We start from the raw sequence: 10,227 nt of genomic DNA on the forward strand, positions 1-10,227 counted from the left end.
CCTCAAGGGAGAGAGGCGGAGATGGCGGCTGTGCGAGGAGGAGGGAGGCTGGGTTCCCCGGCGACCTCGGCACCGCGTTTCTGGTTGCTGCCAACCGTGGTGCTGCGGTAATGTCTCCGGGCTGCAAAACAACCGCTGCTGGCGATTTAAAAATAATAAAGCGAGAGAAGAACGACACTTCGTGTGGAACACCCGTCCTGAAATGAATGATGAGCTTCATAATGAGCGGCGTTTGTGATACATGGGTGGGTGAAATCTTACAGCTGTGGGAGGTGAGGCAGAGAGAGTTTTCAGCTCGAAGCCATTGTTTTTGGCTCCGTAACAAACCCTTGACGTGGCCGTGACTCATATAACTGCCAGGGATAATGCAATGCTCCTTACACAACTTGTTAACAGAGGTAATTGTGATCGTGCGGCTTATTACCAGAGCCGAATTCAGGAGGACGTGGTGGTGCAATCTGGAAAAAAAAAGCAGCAAAGCATTTTCACAAGTTAGGGAGGAGCAAACCGCCCTTTTTCTGTTTTGATACACAAGTGAACCTGTTACCAGTTTGAGCCTTGCCCATCAAATTCATCATCATACATGCAATTATGATGCAACTACTCTTTCTTATTTTGAGGTTATATTGTGAGGTGCCACTATCAAAGAAAGAGAGGATCAAGACATTTTGGCTCCAGAGAGACAGAGAAGTCTGTGATTTTCAACAGAGAGATCAGTGAAGTCACTGGTGAAAAGTTGTAAAAATACATCATTCTTATGAGGTATTTTATCTCTTATTCCCATTTTCCCGACAGACTCGTGAGGCACAGAGGGGGCAGTAATGGTTACAAGGCCACACAGGAAATGTAGGGCAAAACATGAGAACACTAATCGAGTGTTCTTGCAGTTATTTCCTACAGAGGTCCACTTTATATACCATCGAATGAGTGTGAATTTATTTTGAACGTTGATTTACACTTTGTAAAGTGTTGAAGCTGAACCACAGAGGAGCCTGCTGCATTCCTGTCACCAAAGTACACAGCAATGCTCTGATAACTTCAGGTTTGTTCTTAGAGCTCTACCATTAAAATACCTGTGAGTTAAATTATTCTAGGTAACAACATGAAAGTAAGCCAGTATCAAAGATGTCGCTTTGTTTCAAAATCCCTTCTAAATTTTGTCAAATCAAGTCTCCTTTAAATGGAAGTGGAGTTTATCTATGTTAGATATATCTGTATTTTCTCATTGTGCAGACGCATTGCTATGAGACGTACATTACAGTGAGAAGTAGACAAAACATAAAAAAGCTATAGGTCAGTTGCTTTCCTTCACATCTTGTTATCTTCTTACAGCCTTGAGAGGGAAACCGCAGCATACGCCATTCAGTCAATTAACTGAATCACACATTTCTTCAACCAAACATCTGCTCCCATTTCTGATTATAAGCCCAGATTGTGCTTCAACCAGAAATTTTGTTATCTGAAGGACAAGCTGTCTTTAAGATGAGTCATGCCCATTTTTTTCTTAGCATATCAATAATTGTACAGACACTTTCACAAATATCTGGATCTCCCTTTTTATGATGAGACAGCTAATGACAAGGCGGTGGCTAAATGACTAGGCTGTAGCTCTGAAAAGCAAACCCCCAAGATTAGTGAATCACAAACTGGGAATGAGTCAGAAATGTCAGTCTGCTGTCAAGAAGAGAGTGACAAGAGTGACTTAGGAGGAAAGACTGAAATAAGTCTAGAAAAGGTAAAATAGGAAAAACAGACCATTGCAAAGAGGGAGACATACATTGTTCTGCATGACCACTGGGAAAGAATAGGAGGAGCAAGGAGATTATGTTGCAAAAAAGGATTGTACCTGTGAGGCGAGGACAACACTGTCATGACCTAGGAGGATTGCATTATGTCCATCACTGGAAATTTTAAGAGCAGGTTAGACAAACGTCTTTCAGGAACAGTTCAACTAAAGTTAATCCTGCCTTGAGACAAGGGCCTGCACTAAAAGCACTGAAGATCCCTTTCACCGGAGTTTTCAGGATTTATCCTTCCAGGGGCTTTTCTGATCTCTCTGCAGTGCGGCAGAAAATGCAATGCTCTGTACTGCCCTGCAGAGGCTGAAAGCCTGCAGCTTTCATTAAATCATCTTTCAGCTTTCCATTTCTGTTTTACTGTCTTTTGGTTCAGGAATGTCATTATGAGAACAGACTACTTCATGTTGTCTCTGGCTGATTCATTGCTTCTAATGCAGAGTACCTGATTGCTTACTATTTCTTGATACTCAGCTGAATTATTCCGTTGCTCTTTATTAAATTAAGGTCCAAACCGATGTCAGCTTTCTGAAAAGACTAGTATGACCCTCTTTTCCAAATCATGATGAGAACAACTTGGTTGTAACTTTTCGGTTCTAGAAATGCATTGCCTTAAACTTTGACACAGTTGCCTTTGCTGCAGAATTTTCGGTTGTCCGTTGCCTGACCCTCAATGTCCTGTTGTTTACATTGCCATACCCAGAATTTCCTACAGCATGGTCCCATTTGGGAACACTAGTGCATGCATAGTAGTCCCTCTGAACTAGCAATATGTCTTTTCAAGGGGAAGTTGCTAGGTTCTGCTCTGTGTTGTTACAGAATTTCTCTGTCAGTGGTGGAGATGTAGAACTGAAAAATAGTTAGAATGGGAAGACATGCTCTCACCATCAGGCTTATTAAACTCTTCCTGTGACCACATACGCAGTAATATCCTTTAAAATCTACATCAGCATTTGGAATCATGTACTCTCAGCCTTTCTGTGGTTTATTGTGCCCTTCCTCAATAACAGTCACTTTACAAAGTTCGTCTGGAATCATTTAGATGAAACACTCCAGTTATACAAAAGACCTCATGTAATATTATATTAACTAATATTTAACAGCTAATATTAACTAATTTTCATGCTACTGCCAGTAAAATTAAGTTGCCATATGCAAGAAAGTGCTAGGGAGTTTTGTTATCCAAAGTGGTTATTTTCTGGATGTTTGGGGTCTTTTATGGGGAGTCGGGAAGTTAATTCCCAGTCCTATCTCAGCTGAAACATACAGGCCAGGTACTCTTTACATACATATGTTACATTCTTAGGCTTATTAAAAGAAACAGAAATGTCAGCCTGTAAAACTATTTGCCTATGTAGCACTCTCAAGGAAGTTAGTCATAAAATCGTAAAAGAATGATCTATTCTTGTAATGTCTTTAGGTAATTTTGGTTTGCATACCAAAAAAGAGAAAGTTTTGCATAGAATCCCATGAAATTCAAGTCATGGTTCATCATTAGGTTCATTTCTGTCTCTGGTTTTCACAGAATGTTCCTGTAAAGTTTTCTTAGCCCATACTAGTTGTAGTCCGCAAAAGAAATATTTCTTTTCAATAAAGCTCATTCCTTTCTCACAAGGTGATTTGAACAGTAGTTGGAGGATGGGCTGTAGTTATTTACATTAGCCAGTTCCAGTTTCCCCAGACTGACAGAAATTCCCATGGAAATTCTGGTTCCATTAACTTTGACAGAGATACGGGACTGTTTTTGGAAACTTTAAAAAAACCAACAAGGGAATAGTTTTCATTTTTATTAATATGCAGTATCTTCATTTTGTTTATTAAAGAAATAAATCAAGGTTAGTTTCTGCTTAGTTTCAGATGGTTTTCACAGGAGACAAAAAAGGAGAAGTCAGACAAATATTGGCCAAGCATCAACCCAGTAAGAAATCCCATAATAGCAGAAATCCCGAGGTGGAAGGCAATAAAGTGAAAAGCATGAGAAAAGAGAACATTAAAAATGAGTATGTAGTTAGCATACTTACTTCAGACATGGAAAATGATTTTGTGTTCTTGGAGATTAAACACACTTTGATGAGGAATTCTTATAGAACCATTTGATCCAGCTGACATCCCGTCACATCAGTGTCTCTCTGCAGACATCGTAGTGCACAGTGTCACTTTTTTGTCCTCATAGCTAGCTCTCAATTTGTATTGCAAACTATACGGGTTTGAAAATCTAAACATTAATTTTCATTGCATCAAGGCTTCCAATGCCCCCAAAATTATCGCTTTCCTTCTCTCTATGGAAACTAATGCAAAAGGTCTGAGCTTGCAATTTCAGGGGAAATTAAGGGCACTTACAACCTCTGATTTTTGCCCATCCCTTGAGCTCCCATATCAGATTTATTTACCTTTTGTTGAAGAAACATTTGTTCCTTCATGGGTCATTAGTTTTTCTGCTTCATCAGTCACCTAGGTAAGTTGTTAAATGACGCACAGCTTCTGTTTTGCCAAATTCTGACTCTGTCACCTTCACCTCATGCAACTAAGCAATGGGCCAGGCAGTGAAAAGCAAGGACAAAACTCCAGGCTCCAGCAAGATAATCAGTAAAAGTCCATTTCATTTTTTTGTGTTTCAATTGGAAAGAAAACTGTAATAATTAGATGTCTCCACTAGATGTCCATATTTCAGCAATTTTCAGTTAAAATGAACATTGTAGCCCTGTGCAAAATGCATAAAAAATGCTATGCTCCATTGAAAGATGTAAATACAAGATAGATTTTCATATCAGTGAAGTTGTGCACCTGGCGCTCTGTTTAAAAAGGCACTGAATCTAGTGCAAAACAAACGAAACCCACCTTTCGCTTTGTACATCTTATACTCTCAGAAAAAGGTCCTTTAAGGCTGGCAGACTTTTCAGATATTGAGTATTGTCTCTGGTTGTTTACAACCTTGCTTTTCTTATTCTTTTTTGAATTACTATGTGCTTTGTATTAACTTATAGGAATAAATAGTTGGAAAAATATTTCAAGATTTTTAGTGTGGGGTTTTTTTTTTCAGTTTGGCTTCTAGTTTTTCTATGCACGGTTCTTTTTTGCATTCAGATGTGTGCAGAATCCTAAACCAGTGGCTCAGATATTTAGATATGCCTGCATAATTATTAAATAATTGCTGTGCTCATTATTTGATTCAAATATTGATGTCTAATGTTTACTTACTTTCTCTGGGTATCTAACGGGTGCTGGAAAGCACAGTTATGCTTGCATGCGTGTCAGTACAGTAACTGAGCACACATTCTTTTTTATGCTCAAAATTTTAAACAAACTGTACATAGACAGCCTTTTGGCCTTGGTATTCTTTTACTGAAGAGGTTTTTCACTGCTTTGGCTGGGCAAGGGAACCTTATGGCAACTGTGAAGAGCAAGGTTTGCACTCCATTTTAAGCCTGTGCTCCTCTTCTGCCAAAGTGGTGAATGTTGTGGCATGGAAAGTGCCAGGCTACAACTCCAGATATCTACTTTATACACTGGCAGAAGAGGATCTCTGTCATCACTCTGCTCATTTGCCTCAGCAAATCTAGAAGTCATCTTTATCTTGCCAAATCGGTGATATTCTTACTCACTTCCTTGATTACCTGTAATACTGCAAAGAGAGGTATCAGTTTATGTCCTCTGTGGTGTTTTTGTGATTTGCCCACCCATTCATTAATAATAGGTCAGAGACCAGCAATTTAGTTCAAATACTAGGGAATTCCAAGGAGCTGAAATGAAGGCCTTATTTAAGATTACTGAATTCCACTCTAGGAATAACCCAGAAGAGAGACTTTTTTCACTGTTTTTCTTCTGGTTTCCCAGGCATTTTCAGTTTTGTTAAATGTAAGGACAGAATAGATTTTAGAGAATGCTATGTACCAGACCATTTTAAGGCAGCTTCCAGGACCAGATGCAAGCTAGGCACTAGTGGTTTATAATTCCCATAGATGTGAGTATAATATCTAAAGCTGAATTTGTCTCCATCACTTCTACCTCATTTACAATATTAAGGAAGCAGAAGAGGTTATCTTTATTATGTAACAAAATGAAAATTTGGTGTCACTCTATTTAATCTAGACCATGCCTGATCCAGGAATGTACTTTAACAAGGCTGTCTGCCTTTAAGCACATAAACAACCCTACTGGATTCAGATATTGTCTAAAATGTGTCTCAAAGCTCATCCTAAATGCTGTCTATGTTCATGTGTCATAACTGAGAAAAGGACAAAATAACAAGCAAATCAAGATAAATCCCTAAATCATCACATTCTAAGAACTGAAATAAACCAAATAAATCAATTTGTTGCCAAAAGTGTGTATGTTTTTAAATACCGCCCCCCCGAACATCCTCTTATGGAATATATTCCAATCTTGAATATTTACTTTCCGTTTGTTTAATAACAGGAAAAGGCTTGTAGCTCTTTTGTTGAGTTTTACATGTCAGCATCTTAATATTCTTATGGTATTCTTAAAACCTTTACCAGGAAAAAAACAGTGCCATGGCCTGTAGTAGGAAGCGTTCTGTTTATTTTAAATGCGTTTATGAGCACACAAAGGCAAACAATTACCTATCATAAACCAAGGGAGCAACTTATAATGGCTTGGTGTCTCATTTGTACTTCGTTATATAGTTCCTTGGCTCATTTGTCCCTGCCCTTCCTGTGTTCTGTTCATTACCTTTCTCTGTACCTTTTGAACTCAAGTGTAGATTAAATCCTTGTTTTCATTTCCCCATTACCTGCTGGGCTCTGCTTTTGGTTTCTCAGCCATAATGAATATTGAGCTAAAGGTTTATCATACATCTGTTACTGGATCCATAGGACAAGGATTGTCACTAGCATGAGGAAGTGACTACTTACAGAAGTCTAACCTATTTCTAACCTATTTTCTAACCTTTAACCTATTTTGGCCTTGTCTGTTCTATTGTGGCAACTGCAGTAACTGCAGCAAATTTTGGCCTAATCATGTTACAAAAGTTCCGGGATAGTTCTGCCACTGTAGGATAGACCAAATTATATCAAGTAGGCCAGTTCTCTTCATATAGTTATAACATGATGTGGGCTTGTTTAAACAATGAGTAAGGTACAAACAGCTAGCGACTGGATTCCGTAGGATTATAACTGTGGGTACAGTAGTGTTTGAAATTCAGGCTTCAGATTAAATAAAAGTAAATAACTCATAAAAGGAAGTGCAAACAGTAGGGAAATCTTGTTTCCGTCTGTCAAGCTGTGTAAAGGACAGTCATACTGGAAAGAATGGGTAGCTTTATGGAGGCTACTGGGGCTTGGGCTTTGAGGACATTTTACGTACTCGCAGTAGTTGGAGGAGGATGTGTGATCTACACCCAGTTGTTCTGCATCTTCAGTATCTTAGCTACACAACAGATCTCTGGCACAGACACCAAGGTTTCAGAGGTAAATGTCAGGCTCAGAGACCCAGGCTTTGTTGATGAGATCTGATTATTGTCATTAAAATGAGATTCAGCAGAAAACTAGGATCATTACCACTCCTTTAAAAATGTCTGGTCTCACAGCCATTGAATAAAAAAGCAATGCTGTTGATCTGAGATAGTTTACCAACAGTTAGTTTATCTAGGAAACACCTTTCATAACTCAGATGACTGTGACCAGTTATTGCTAGAATGGGTAGGTCAAGCATGGCCTTTTAAAACTGCATGCAAATATGGGCATGCTACTTCAGCTAAAGTAGTCTTTATAGGAAGATACTAAGTCTAGAAAATGGAATTTAAACATTATTTAGTAGTGAGGGCTCTGTAAGCAAGATGTGATTTTGAAATCTGGGGGCAAAAAAGGAAGTGGTCCAGAAAGGCTTTCTACATTATGCTAAAAATTGAAAAACGTAAGCTTATTAACCCTGGTCATGAGCATGGTCACTGAAAGAAGTGACTGTGTTAGTATGAACATATTAATAAGATCATATTAACAATGTGAGTGAATTAAAGAGGTTGGCACAGGACAGAACTAGTTGGTCAGGACTTTTCTGAGCAGTACAACCAGTCAACAGTGCTTCAAATCTCAGAGGATGCGTTGTAGGTTGAAAATTACCTCTGCTAACCTGTTGAAAGAGTAACATTTTATGTTGCACCTGACTTGGAAATGGATGAACTAATACAGAAGCTGCCATATTACAGAAGGCTTTCTTTTCATTGCTCAAAATGCAGGCTTTTACACCTTGGAATAAATAACTGTTGGAATTATTCTGAAGTAAAAAAAGAAGACTAAGCACGTTATTTTTACCATGATGTAACTGTGCTATTATCCAAGCCCACACTTGGAGCTGACCTTGGTGTGTTTAACTCAAGGCTAAACTGAAGTGCTTGGTCTTCACTGTGCTTTTACCTTAGGACTGCTTCTGCATGTTAGTTGCCACCAAGTAAAAATCATAGCTTTTTTAGCAGCCAAGTTGAGCCCTTACTGTAGGTTTCTGCAAGGTTATTTTCACACATGATAAAATTTACAAGAAGCTACAATTCTTTTGCTTCTTATATAAATCCGAACAGAGGCATGTGGCCAAGCAATATGGGTGGCTGTATTTGAATATGAACAATCCTGTCATCGCATTGCAGCATGTTATGAAACCTACTGTGCAATTTATGACATGATTGGATTTCATATCACAAGGGAAGAAGCTGATTAACAGTCAAATGACTACTAGATGTTGATATTCAGATTTGTAAAACAATAGATAGAAACATGCAAATCATACGCATAGAATTGAATGTCCCGGTAAAACTATACATAGACACCCTATTTCCCATATCCTTTCCCGAAAATAGCAGATAGAAATTGCACACATAATTTACTGATCTAAAATGTATTGGCTTTCAACATTTATCGTATTTCATATAAGTGATTTCCATTCTGTTATGTCCTGAAACATTAGAGAAAAATGAGGGATATTTGAATTGTTTAACACCTTCAACCTGTCACAGATGGAAAACTCCATCTATAGATCAATATGTTCCATTCATTGTATTATACCCACAACATCCTATAGGTGAATCACAATTTTGCAAAATGCCTTTAGGGCATTGTATTTGGATCTTGGATTAGGAAAGCCACTTGTAACCAGAGAGCACCTCGATGAATACACCTCTGAGAAGGCTCGCTTGTATGCTCTTTAAAGTGTTTAAGGTCTGGAACAACTTGCACATACTCAATTTGTTTTAGATATAGTTGTATGAGTTTAATTTATAGGTTGCCTAGAACAGTGGGATAAAACTTCCTGGTTTGTCACACCATTGTCCACCCGGAGCGAACAGAGAATCATTGTGTGCTGATACATAGAACTTAATCATTTGGGGAATGATAATAGAATAATATTGTGAACGGACAGTCTCCAAGACATATGTATTTCATATCTGCACTTTGCATATGTTCATATTACATGCAAGTTGCTGTTGGGGGGTAGCTGCAATTTTGGAGCCTAATTCTGCAGTCATATAAAGAGACAATTACATTTAACAGACCACAGTCATGTAATGATGTCTGAACTTCACTACTTATATTACTGATGGCCGAAAACATAATTCTCTTTAGCCTTCAGATATAAATTTCTGTGCTTACTTCTAAAGAATGTTACAGTTTAAACCATACATGCTTTCCTTACTCTTTTACCAGATCCTAGAGGTCTGTGATACCTTTTTTCCCCAAGACTGCTCCTTTAGCTTTCTTTTCACCTTGAGGTACATGTTTTCCAATTGGTATTGCATACTGATACAAGCATTTTAGATATATCTACCTTTGTAAAAAATGTTTTTCTATAACTTTTGAATTGTGGTATAAATAGCCATATATATTTCTGTCTCAATAATGTAAGTATTCTCCTTCTTAATGTTCTTCGTTCACTAAGCTCATAATAGCTACCTGTGTCTTGCCTTAACCTTTTTGAGGGCACGGACTGTTTTCAAATGCAGACATAGAGCAGCAAAGTAAAATCTCATTCCTGCTTGAATCCTTAATGCTGCTTTAATGCAAATATTGTGGCAGTGTGTATAATTTTTTAAAGCTAAAGTTACTCAGTGGAAAGTCTCACAGGTCCCAAATTAGCAAAACTTTTGTAAAGTTCATATTACTAATCTATGGAATTTATAACAAAGGTGTTGAAATCACTTACGCTTTTGCTGACTCATTTCCCCCACGGGATAGCTGATGACCTCAGAAATACCCTCACAGAAGTTCGGGGCACATAGCTGCTGTCTGTACCATAAAGAACATACTGAACTCTCAACTAAGTTCTTCCTAAAATTTTTGCTTAATATACTTCACTGCACTGCAAACCCAAGTCTATTTCAAATGCCATTTTCTTTTATAATCTATTCTGACTCAGATGCTAAGTTAGTATGGTATTTACAAAATATCTGTATCACCCTGAATTTATCTTGCCAAGAGAAGTTAAA

The sequence above is a fragment of the Haliaeetus leucocephalus genome, unplaced genomic scaffold, assembly GCF_000737465.1.
Source record: "Haliaeetus leucocephalus isolate CR32 unplaced genomic scaffold, Haliaeetus_leucocephalus-4.0 Scaffold984, whole genome shotgun sequence".
Lineage (NCBI taxonomy): Eukaryota > Metazoa > Chordata > Aves > Accipitriformes > Accipitridae > Haliaeetus > Haliaeetus leucocephalus.